This window comes from Pelodiscus sinensis, chromosome 13 (genome assembly GCF_049634645.1).
Source record: "Pelodiscus sinensis isolate JC-2024 chromosome 13, ASM4963464v1, whole genome shotgun sequence".
Taxonomy (NCBI): Eukaryota; Metazoa; Chordata; order Testudines; family Trionychidae; genus Pelodiscus; species Pelodiscus sinensis.
In genome coordinates this window covers 16,639,232-16,650,150 of record NC_134723.1, presented here as the reverse complement: position 1 = coordinate 16,650,150, position 10,919 = coordinate 16,639,232, and the positions used below count along the sequence as shown (strand labels likewise).

The following is a 10,919-nucleotide window of genomic DNA, read 5'->3' as shown; positions in this document are numbered from 1 at the left end:
ACAAAGCGGCTTGCTTTGTCGACAGAACTCCATGTGTCTGGACGCTCTTTGTCGATGGAAGTTTTGTCGACAGTATCTGTCGACAAAACTTCCGTCGACAAAACGCGGTAGTCTAGACGTACCCTCAGTCAACAGGAGGTACACAAGATCCCCCAGAATGTTGTGGGGGCCTATGACACTATGTCAAAATCATTGTGGGTACAATAGTGTCTCAGCCTATCTATGAATACAGACTCCCATATGACAAAAATTCTGGCATGGTGAACTTTTCCTAGACAGCCCACATTGCCATTCATAAATCTGCCTCTGTGCTCCACTACTTCCTGCATCACAATGGAGTTTATGTGTTCAGGTGCTCCTTGAGGAGGACAAACTATGGGCACATGTGTCACATCAATGCTCTTGCCACAGCGACAAACTCTCATTCTCACAAAGCCAGCAATTACTTCAGGAATATCTTTAATGCCTGCCATATTGGGGTAAACCACACATCTAATTGCCTCAAAAACCTCCAGCAGCACATCACTCAAAGTCAACTTTCCAACCTCAAACTTGTTGGTAAAAGAACTGTAGCAGTCAGGGGCAGCCAGCTTGCAGACATTATAGCAAGCCGATTCTGGACTTCTGTAGCATCTCTTAGGCTGGCTAGTGGGAGCAAGTATCTCACAAAGCTCCAGAAATGTAGCCTTCTTCACATGAAAGTTCAGGACCCATTGCTCACAATTGCAGTTCTGCATGATGAGGTGGTTGCTCCACTCTGTGCATGTGGCCCTGCACCAAAAGCAGCAGTCTGTGTAGGAGGCATCAGCCATACTGAACAGCATCTGCCAATGTAGTCTATGATGCGTCCTCCTCCTGCAGCTCCATCAGGAAATCCATCAGGAGCCTGTGGTGGAACAGTAAATGCTGCCAGAATGTCCACCACCACCGCACAGATACTCTGTCAGCTTCCTGCCACTAGAGTGAAAGCACAAGCCAGAGAAATCCTTCCATAGCTGACTCCTCCATGTTGCTGACTCCAGTCATTGGGACTGCCATATTATTTGGCGTGGTGGGTGCTCTAGGGACTCTAGGGTATGGTTACTTTGACTTGGGTCTGCACAATGCAGACGGTGATAGATGATTTAAGAATTTTTAAAGGACTCGGACAATAAAAAATCATCATATACATGTAAAGGAAAGCCTGCAGATCACTAATTATATGTTTCATGAGCTGCATGCTGGGTAATGAACAAGTGAGGACTCCATGATTCTAAAACAACAATTGTTCTATATTCAAAGGTGTGTTCTCAGAGTTGCCACAACTGCAGCTAGCATTCTTGCCTTGTACACACAGACTATCTTCCTGGTGCCTCTTCCAAACTATTCTTTCCTGCAATCTATACAACATGAAAGGGGGGACCAAAGTGTCTCTGCACTGAAGAGACCTATTCCCCACACAATGATTCATGGACTGTTCATGTGTTTGATGTTAAGCACATGCTTAAGTGCTTTTCTGGGACAGGCCCAGGGTCATAATGAGATACTAAAACTGTGAAGAAGAAAAAAGAGCAACAAATTTGTGGCTTTTGCATATAACTTAATAGGATATAATTCTAGATTTAGATTTATGGAATAATTGTGTTATAACTAGTGATTCAGAAGTGGGAGAGAACCATCTAAACAACTAGGCCTGAAATCTAGTTAAGGATTTCTTTGGGATTAATGTTCAACTAGGAAACTGAGAAAACAAGAAGATTGGATTTCAGCAGAGCAAAATTTGGAAGAGCGCAGGAAGTGCAGGGTGAAATTGAACAGGATACAGCAGTAGAGGAAAAGGACACAAAGGGGAAATAGAAAGTGTTCAAAGATAAATTAATGTATGCCGAAGGGTTATGCATGCCATCTAGCAATATGCATGCCATCTAGTAATAATTGCAAGGGAATTTTTTAAAGTGTGAAGGAACAGAGAAATGTAAAAGTAATCAAGGGTGAGAAAGAGGATGGGTTATAAAACATCAAATACAGAGCAGGATAGGAATGATGCATACTGAAATTAAGAGAGCATAAAAAGTGATAAGAAAAGAAAAAACACAGAATGAAAGGAAACATTTAGAAGAGGATAAAATGAAATTATAACAGAATTTTCAGGTGCTGTACATAAACAACAAGAGGCCAGCAAAGCAATTGACAGGACTTTTTAGAGGAAAGGAAGAATGATTTATTAGCTGAAGAATTATTATGGCAAGGTCTAACAATGTAATGTACTTATTATTTATAATTTATAATTGAACCTGGAATAGAACACCATTATACAATATACCATCCTGCAGTCTGATTGATGGAACTGGGCTCCTATGGCCAAAGAGACCCCCATAGATAGCGGTGAAACTCCATGCAGGCATAGGAATCTACTTTCATGAATTAGATTGTGGTATTAAGGTTTAAAGTGAGTCAGGAATTCAGAAAGAACTACAGTAAGAAGAACTTCAGAAAGTTTTAGGACAAAATAGAATTTATACTAAAATTCCTTTAAAATGGCAAAAGTGATGCTGTGCCAAAATCTTTGGCAAAGGGGTAAGTACCAATGGTGTAGTGTTGCTAAATATTGCAATTTGATTGCACATTTCACAATATTTGATGTTTCTCTTAAATCTTCAAGAACTGGAATCATGTGAGTACATGAGAATTTCAACTTTAATTTAAAAATTAAGCAGTTAGCATCCACAGTTGCAGAGAAAAGTTTGAAAACACAAACACTAAAAAGGTAATAAAAAAACAAAAGTCAAATGAAAACAACCAAAGAGTAATAATGATTTTTGGTGCATGACAGAGCTAATGAGAGCTATGTTAAAAAAAGAACACTAAAAATAACCCAAGAAACTCCAAATCATAAACTTGATTTTAATGATAATGAAAATTCCCACATGGGAATTTGCATTTTGCTCCACAGTCACTAAAGTTTATGGTCATCCTGGTCTCTTTTGTAAACAAACTCTAAATTCATGGCCCAGGTTCCTACACCTCCTGTGCACACAAGTTTCACACTTGAGACGGACAGATTATCAGAAGAGGTCATGACAAAATCATTTGCTTTTAATTTAATTTCTTGTAGCTAACAATTTCTCTTCTCACTCTTAAAAATTTTTTTCAGAGAAGTCTGGCATTCTATTTCCACTCAAACACATCATCCTGCAGCAGTGGAGAGCTCTGAAGAAACCTCCTCCCCACACTTGAGTTAATTTTGGCTCGCATCATTTCTTTTTGATGAAAGTGAAAGTTTACTTAGAGGAAGAGGTAGCCCTGCACTGATGATATCCTGGATCTGAAAAAAACACAACCTTTGAAGGAGGGGTCTGGAATCCAAATGAGGATCCAAACTTCACAGCTGGAATCTCTCTCTTTTTCTCCTCCCTGAGCCAAAATTTCTTGACAAGGCCCCTTTCATCTGAGAAGGGCCTAGAACTGAAAATATACAAAATGAAACTGGACAGTTTTGCATAGCACTAGACAGGAGTATTCAAACAAATTTTTCCTTGCCACTGCTGGAATATGTGGAGAGACATAAAGTGTGATGGTATAATCCTTCAGTTCTAACTAGTTATTATATTGTTTGGTTGTTTTTTCTTAATGAATTTCCCATGCTCAGGCATCTCCATGGAGCTGTGCATTTATTTCATAGATGATTATGTGATATTAGGTTACAATTTAGTTCACGGTAGTGTTTAAGAAGGAGGAATAGAATAATCTCACTGAGTCCAATAGCTTCCTTTCTTACACCTCAGTATGAAACTTACAAGAATAACAAAAATTATGATCAATTCATCCCCAATGCAAAAAAGGACTTCTCTCTTTTCATCTGTGAAACACTGGTAGGTGTTTTCTCATTTCTCCTCATTTGTCAAATTCTGTATGCTAGATAGAGAGGAAATGTGCCAGCGTTGTTTCACTGAAAGTGCTGGAAGAGAAGAGGGAATAAAACAAATTCAGCTTGTCATAAGAAAGTGCAACTCAAACTGAAGACTTATGTTGCTTGTGCCAATCTAAGTTTGGCTGACAGAGAGGAGCATGTGAACTCATTTCACCTTACTTTGAGCCAACTCCATTATTGTTGTTTGACCCAACCATTACTGGGTTTGAAAGGGAGAAGGGGCTCAGATTCTGCAAGTCTTCACACAAAGCACACTTTTCCTTTTAGCTAAGAAAAAAAGAGGGGGTTGGTAATTCAATCACATTTGAAAGAGGCTAATTATAGGAAAAAGATTCACAGAATTATTTTTTTGTTTAAACCCAAAATATAATTTAAATGAACCACAATATCTCATGTTTTTCATAGATCACCCATGTCTTCCCTTCACTCTTCTCCTTATATATTCACTTAACGCTACAGAAAGTACTCACTATTCCTTATGAAAGTGCATGTGGAGCACTAGCAGGCAATTATTCTCAAGTACACTTCCCTAGCAGTGTAAGGCTGAGATTAGCATAGTTACTAAAACTTATGTTGGTGGCACTGTATTTAAACAATGTAGATATGTCAGTACCAGAAGATCTTGAAATTGGGGATAAACAATAAGCCTCTTATTCTCACTCCTGCCAAATCAAATGAGAGGAAATATTAAACATTCTATAATTCTCTTTCATCAAACACTGCTACTTCTCTTTCAATAGACACCCACCATAGTAAATTGAATTAATTTGCATTTGTGTTGACTAGTTTTCCAAATCTACATACCTCAGTTTTGTATCTCAATAACTAAAGAAACCCAGAAAAAAATTCAGATATTACTATAAAAATAACACTTAAAATATCAAATGATTTTTCTTTTAAATTGGAAACAGCTATAATTACTTTTACCTTATATGTACTTTTATGCTTAAGAAACATGACCTGTCTTTTAAGTTTTGTATTTCCTATCTGCAGCCACCAGAGGGAGAAATCACTTACTGGAATCTCATGGTTTCAAGTTGATTTTTGGAACAGCATCAGAGATATTACTGTAATATGAAAAATCTCGTTCCATGTGTAGTAAGTATGAAGAACACAATGAAGAGCATCTAAAAACAAAGTAAAATACACTTTTTAAACAAATAAACACCAAGTAAAATCTTCAAACCTTGCTAATTTAAACACTCTGTTAATAGTTCTTGCTTTGCTTGAATTACAGATCCTTCTATTATATTTATTCCCATTGCATTTAGGGGATGGGAAGAGATCAGTGTACTGGTTTTCCATCATTCTACAAAGGCTAGATTCTAATAACTTAAACTAACTACGATGGAAATATCATAAAATTATCTAATAGAACTAAGGGACTTTGGAAATCCACTTTTGATTGAAAACAAACCTAAGCAGTTACATTTTTGTTTATATAAGTTGGACATTTTAAAATCTTTGATGTACAATCCTCCTTTCTACTCCATCAACCGCACCAAAGATACTTTTATTGGTTAAAGCATTTGCTTGTGGTGTTGTACCTTAAATACTTCAAAGATATTACTAGTTCCTCATGCTGACAAAGGCCATTTTGGTATGAAAAAAATATTGAGGCTACATTTTCAGATGTAAGGTGCCCTCATCCTTTCCTGGTTCATTTGGAGATTTCAGTTCCAAATCCCATGGGGTCTGTTTCCCCAGGACACTCTAGCTCCAAGTGTGCTCTATGGTATCTCTTATCAGTGGTTCCTGCTCTGCATAGGAACAGATTTCCATGTTGCAGCTCTCAAGGGAATGCAGGGAACTGTGTTATAGTCAATGCCTCACTACAGTTTTAATGTATCTTCATAGGGCAAGAAAACGGCATCCCCTTTTCCCATCACCCCCACCCCAAAACCCATTAAAAGCAAACAGAACATCAGGAACAACAGAGCATTCTGCTGTGCCTTACACTAAGTAGATGGGCCTGGACTGAAGCTAGCTTGACATCATTATTATAAAGCAACTCAGTAGCTAAAATTATTGCTGGTAGTTCCTATATTTAGAACTCATAGTCCTCAATGGATTTTTATTATGATTATTATTATTATTATAAGGACAATGCTTTTATGGGTTCAGGACCCTAAACATTTCCATTTTCTCTCCACGCCATCCTGGTGGTTTTCAGAGGCTGTATATTGGAAAACTGTTGAAGGTGTTCAAGTCATTTGTTTCATAAAAGGTATTCCAGGTTAGTTTTTCTTTCTAAAAGGATTTCCACATGCCTTAAGAAATTTTGGTGTATGCCGTAAGTATGTCAGTCACAAACATTTCCTTTAATTGCAAAGTTTTTCTGTACCGGAATCTGTTCTACAATGATTCCACAATTTGCATTCTCACACAGTATTAAATGAAACCCTCATGCTTAAATAAGTCCATTGCCATTCCTGTAGTGCAACTCAGCTTGGCAGAGGCCAGACTCCATGATATCACTATTTATACTTGGCTACAATAGTAAATGTAGGAACATAGGAATTCCCATTTTTGGGAATTAGCTTTGATCAATTAATGGTATTAACATTTTTAAATCCTACATCAGTTTGAATGATCAGTAGCTTATTAGTGTTTTAAAAATGCATCTCAATGACTTTAGATGGCAGTTTAAAATTGTTCACATATTACAGTGAAAAAGACAAGAAGTGTCATGGACATGTTTGAAGCCAAGTGGGATTGTGGAAGTGTGGCACCTCTGATCCTCCTGGCCACATTTTGATACCTTTGCTCATACTGAATAGTATCTTGCACCACCAATAGTCCCAGTCCCTTTGTAGGTCAGAAAAGACGTCAGATTGTGACTCTAAAATAGCAAGGTCAGATGTAGGATTAGGTTATGTTGCCCTGGCACACTGACTAGTTCATAACTTTGTAGGGACCTCCACTGAAATCATTGGGGCTACTCAAAGAGGCAGGGTCTACACAACTGGAGTATGAATGGCGAAACCTACCTCGCCATTTCTTTGTCTTGTAGGGAACATTTATTCCTGGCTCCTTAAACAGGGGGGCTGTGTTTAGACTGGCAGCTGCTTTTGCAGAAAAACTTGCCAGCTGTCTACACTGGCCACTTGAATTTCCGCAAGAACACTGACGATCTCATGTAAGAAATCAGTGCTTCTTGCAGAAATACTATGATGCTCCCATTCGGGCAAAAGTCCTTTTGCGCAAAAGCTTTTGCGCAAAAGGGCCAGTGTAGACAGCTCAGGTTTGTTTTGCACAAAAAAGCCCCTATCGCAAAAATGGTGATCGGGGCTTTCTTGCATAAAAGCGCATCGAGATTGGCCACGGATGCTTTTGTGCAAAAGCGCTTTTGCGGAAAAGTGTCTATTGCCAATCTAGACGCTCTTTTCCGCAAATGCTTTTAACTGAAAACTTTTCTGTTAAAAGCATTTGCGGAAAATCATGCCAGTCTAGACGTAGCCAGGTTGTGAGCAGACATTTTTCCTACAAGGAGCACTGGGATGCTTTGTGCCCCACAAAGGGATAATTCCTCTTGCAGGCCCCCTGTTTCAGCAGAGGCAGGTATATTCTGTGGTGCTTCATTTCAGGGTGCAGCACAGGAAGTGGGGAGGCTGGAGCCATGGTTCTGCCACCTCCCTGCCCTCCCTGAACAGTTGCTTCTTAGCATTTGGCAATCAGCCCCTCTGCTGCCCTTGGCACACAGCTCTGATTATATTTTCCTGGCTTCTGACTGCAGGGAAAACTCTTCCCCCAGTGGTGCTGATTGCACACGCACAACTCAAGCAGTTCTTGTCAACAGACCTACTATGGCATAAAGGGAAACAAGAAGACCTTTTATAAATACATTAAAAGCAAGAGGAAGACCAAGGACAGGGTAGGCCCACTGCTTAGCGAGGAGGGAGAAGCAGTAACAGGGAACTTGGAAATGGCGGAGATGCTCAATGACTTCTTTGTTTTGGTCTTCACCGAGAAGTCTGGAGGTGTGCCTAACGTAGTGAATACAAGCAGAGAGAGGGTAAGTTTAGAAGATAGGATACACAAAGAACAAGTTAAAAATCACTTAGGAAAGTTAGATGTCAGCAAGTCACCAGGTCCTGATGAAATGCATCCCAGGATACTCAAGGAGCTGATAGAGGAGGTATCTGAGCCTTTAGCTATGATCTTTGAAAAATCATGGCAGACAGGGGAGATTCCAGAAGACTGGAAAAGGGCAAATATTGTGCCCATCTATAAAAAGGGGAATAAGAACAACCCAGGAAATTATAGACCGGTCAGTTTAACGTCTGTCCCAGGGAAGATAATGGAGCAGGTAATTAAGGAAATCGTATGCAAACACTTGGAAAGTAATAAAGTGATAGGGAATAGCCAGCATGGGTTTGTGAAGAACAAGTCATGCCAAACTAATCTGATAGCTTTCTTTGATAAGATAACGAGCCTTGTGGATAAGGGAGAAGCGGTGGATGTCATATACCTAGACTTTAGTAAGGCATTTGATACGGTCTCGCATGATATTCTTATTGATAAACTAGGCAAATATAACTTAGATAGGGCCACGATAAGGTGGGTGCATAATTGGCTGGATAACCGTAGTCAGAGAGTTGTTGTTAACGGTTCTAAATCCTGCTGGAAAGGGATAACAAGTGGAGTTCCTCAAGGGTCTGTTTTGGGACCCGTACTGTTCAATATCTTCATCAATGATGTAGATATTGGGATAGAGAGTACTCTTATTAAGTTTGCAGATGATACCAAACTGGGTGGGGTTGCGACTTCTTTGGAGGATAGGGACATAATTCAAAATGACCTTAGCAAGTTAGAGAAATGGTCAGAGGTAAACAGGATGAGGTTTAATAAAGAGAAATGCAAAGTGCTCCACTTAGGAAGGAACAATCAGTTCCATACATACAAGATGGGAAGCGACTGTCTAGGAAGGAGCATGGCGGAAAGGGATCTAGGGGTCATAGTGGACCACAAGTTGAATATGAGTCAACAGTGTGATGCTGTTACAAAAAAAGCAAATATGATTCTAGGTTGTATCAACAGGTGTGTTGTAAGCAAAACTCGTGAAGTCATTCTGCCGCTCTATTCTGCACTAGTTAGGCCTCAGCTGGAGTACTGTGTCCAGTTCTGGGCGCCACATTTCAAGAAAGATGTGGAGAAATTGGAAAGGGTACAGAGAAGAGCGACAAGAATGATTAAAGGTCTAGAGAACATGACCTATGAAGCCAGGCTTCATGAACTGGGCTTGTTTAGTTTGGAAAAAAGAAGATTAAGGGGGGACATGATAGCGGTTTTCAAATATCTAAAAGGGTGTCACAAGGAGGAAGGCGAAAATTTGTTCCTCTTGGTTTCTGAGGACAGGACAAGGAGTAATGGGCTTAAAGTGCAGCAGGGGAGGTTTAGATTGGACATTAGGAAAAAATTCCTAACTGTCAGGGTGGTCAAATATTGGAATAAATTGCCAAGGGAGGTGGTGGAATCTCCCTCTCTGGAGATATTTAAGAACAGGTTAGATAGACATCTGTCAGGGATGGTGTAGACGGAGCTTGATCCTGCCTTGAGGGCGGGGGGCTGGACTCGATGACCTCTCGAGGTCCCTTCCAGTCCTATTATGCTATGATTCTATGATTCTATGGCAGAGTGCCGACCGCAGCCAACCTTCAGCAGAGCTCCCTGCCAAAATCCATGGGAAGGTTACTGCTTTTAATGGCCAGCGAGGCCTGTGCAACCAGCTGAAGGTCAGCACCTGAGTGTCTGATAACCCCAGGCTGTTAATGAGCAGGTTTTGATACTCCCTGCTTCAGTGTTCACACCCTGCCCAAGACTCATCCATTTTGGTCTACAAAATTTCATAACAAAACCCTCCATACCAAGTGAAATTCATCTAGTTTGAGATTTCAGGAAATGCCCAAACTAGGCACAGTTGAATGGAGGGAGATGAACCCAGATTGAGCTTCATGCAGAAGTACCCCCATCCCACTTGGGGTGGAGGGATGAGGGAGAGATTTATGGTGTTGAATAGTTTTGGTGTAACCCACATACCTACTGAGTGTGGTTCACTGTCCAATGTAGTGGCACTTCGACCACTTACAGAGGAAAAGAATGAGTTTCCTCTATGGCTTTAGCTGAGAGATAGGCTAAGGTCATAGTGTAAACTCATTCTTTCACCGTGTAAGTGCTTTAAGTGCCACTACATGGGACAGTGAACCTCACCCAGTAGGTGTGTGGATTACATTGGTTCTAAACTAGGATCAAGCTGGCAGCGATGGATATCTTTCACTTTGAGATTCAACTCTCAGGGAACGTCTACACTACAACGTTAATTCGAACTAAGCTAATTCGAACGAACGGATCCAGACTAAAAAACTAGTTTGAATTAGCGTTTTGCTAATTCGAACTAGCATGTCCACATTAAGTGGACCCTGAACCGGGGTTAAGGATGGCCGGAAGCAGTGCCGGCAGGGCATCAGAGGAGGACTTAGAGCGTGGAGATGCTGTCTCAGGCTAGCCGAGGGCTGTGCTTAAAGGGTCCCGAACCCCACCCCGGACAGACAGTTCTCAGGAGTGCCCCGCTTGCAAAGCAGTCCTGGCTCGGATTGCCCGAAGTACCCACACTGGGCACATCACAGCACTCGGCCATCAGCCCGGCTGCACTTGCCGCAGGCTGCCATCTGGGGAGAGGGGGCAATAAAGGGCAATTGTGTTTAAAAATGGAATCTGTCTTTATTGAACAAAACTGGGGGAGACTGGGAAAAGGAGGTGGGAGAGGGGAAGAGAGAGGGTGAGAGAGGGGAGGGCAACTAAAATGATCAGGGGTTGGAAACAGGTCCCTTATGAAGAGAGGCTAAAGAGACTGAGACTTTTCAGCTTAGAAAAGAGGAGATGGAGGGGACACAGGATAGAGGTCTCTAAAAGCATGAGTGGGGTGGAGAGGGTGCATACAGAAAAGTTCTTCATTAGTTCCCATAAAGAAGGACTAGAGGACACCAAAGGAAAGGAATGGGTAGCAGGC

The 10,919-nt window shown here is 40.8% G+C and overlaps 1 long non-coding RNA gene across 3 annotated transcripts in view; it reads right to left on the bottom strand.

Annotated features, from left to right (window-relative positions):
• Positions 1-62: 62 nt before the first annotated feature.
• The window catches only part of LOC142831209 (uncharacterized), a 28,253-nt gene continuing 17,396 nt past the window's right edge, over positions 63-10,919 (bottom strand). Inside the window, exons 3-4 of one of the 3 annotated variants that reach the window (XR_012906861.1) lie at positions 3,777-5,037; positions 63-886 (exon numbers count right to left, since the gene is read on the bottom strand). This is a non-coding gene — a long non-coding RNA (uncharacterized LOC142831209). Of the gene's footprint in view, positions 5,038-10,919 lie in introns of all 3 variants that reach the window. The other 2 variants (XR_012906860.1, XR_012906859.1) reach the window with 2 other exon arrangements.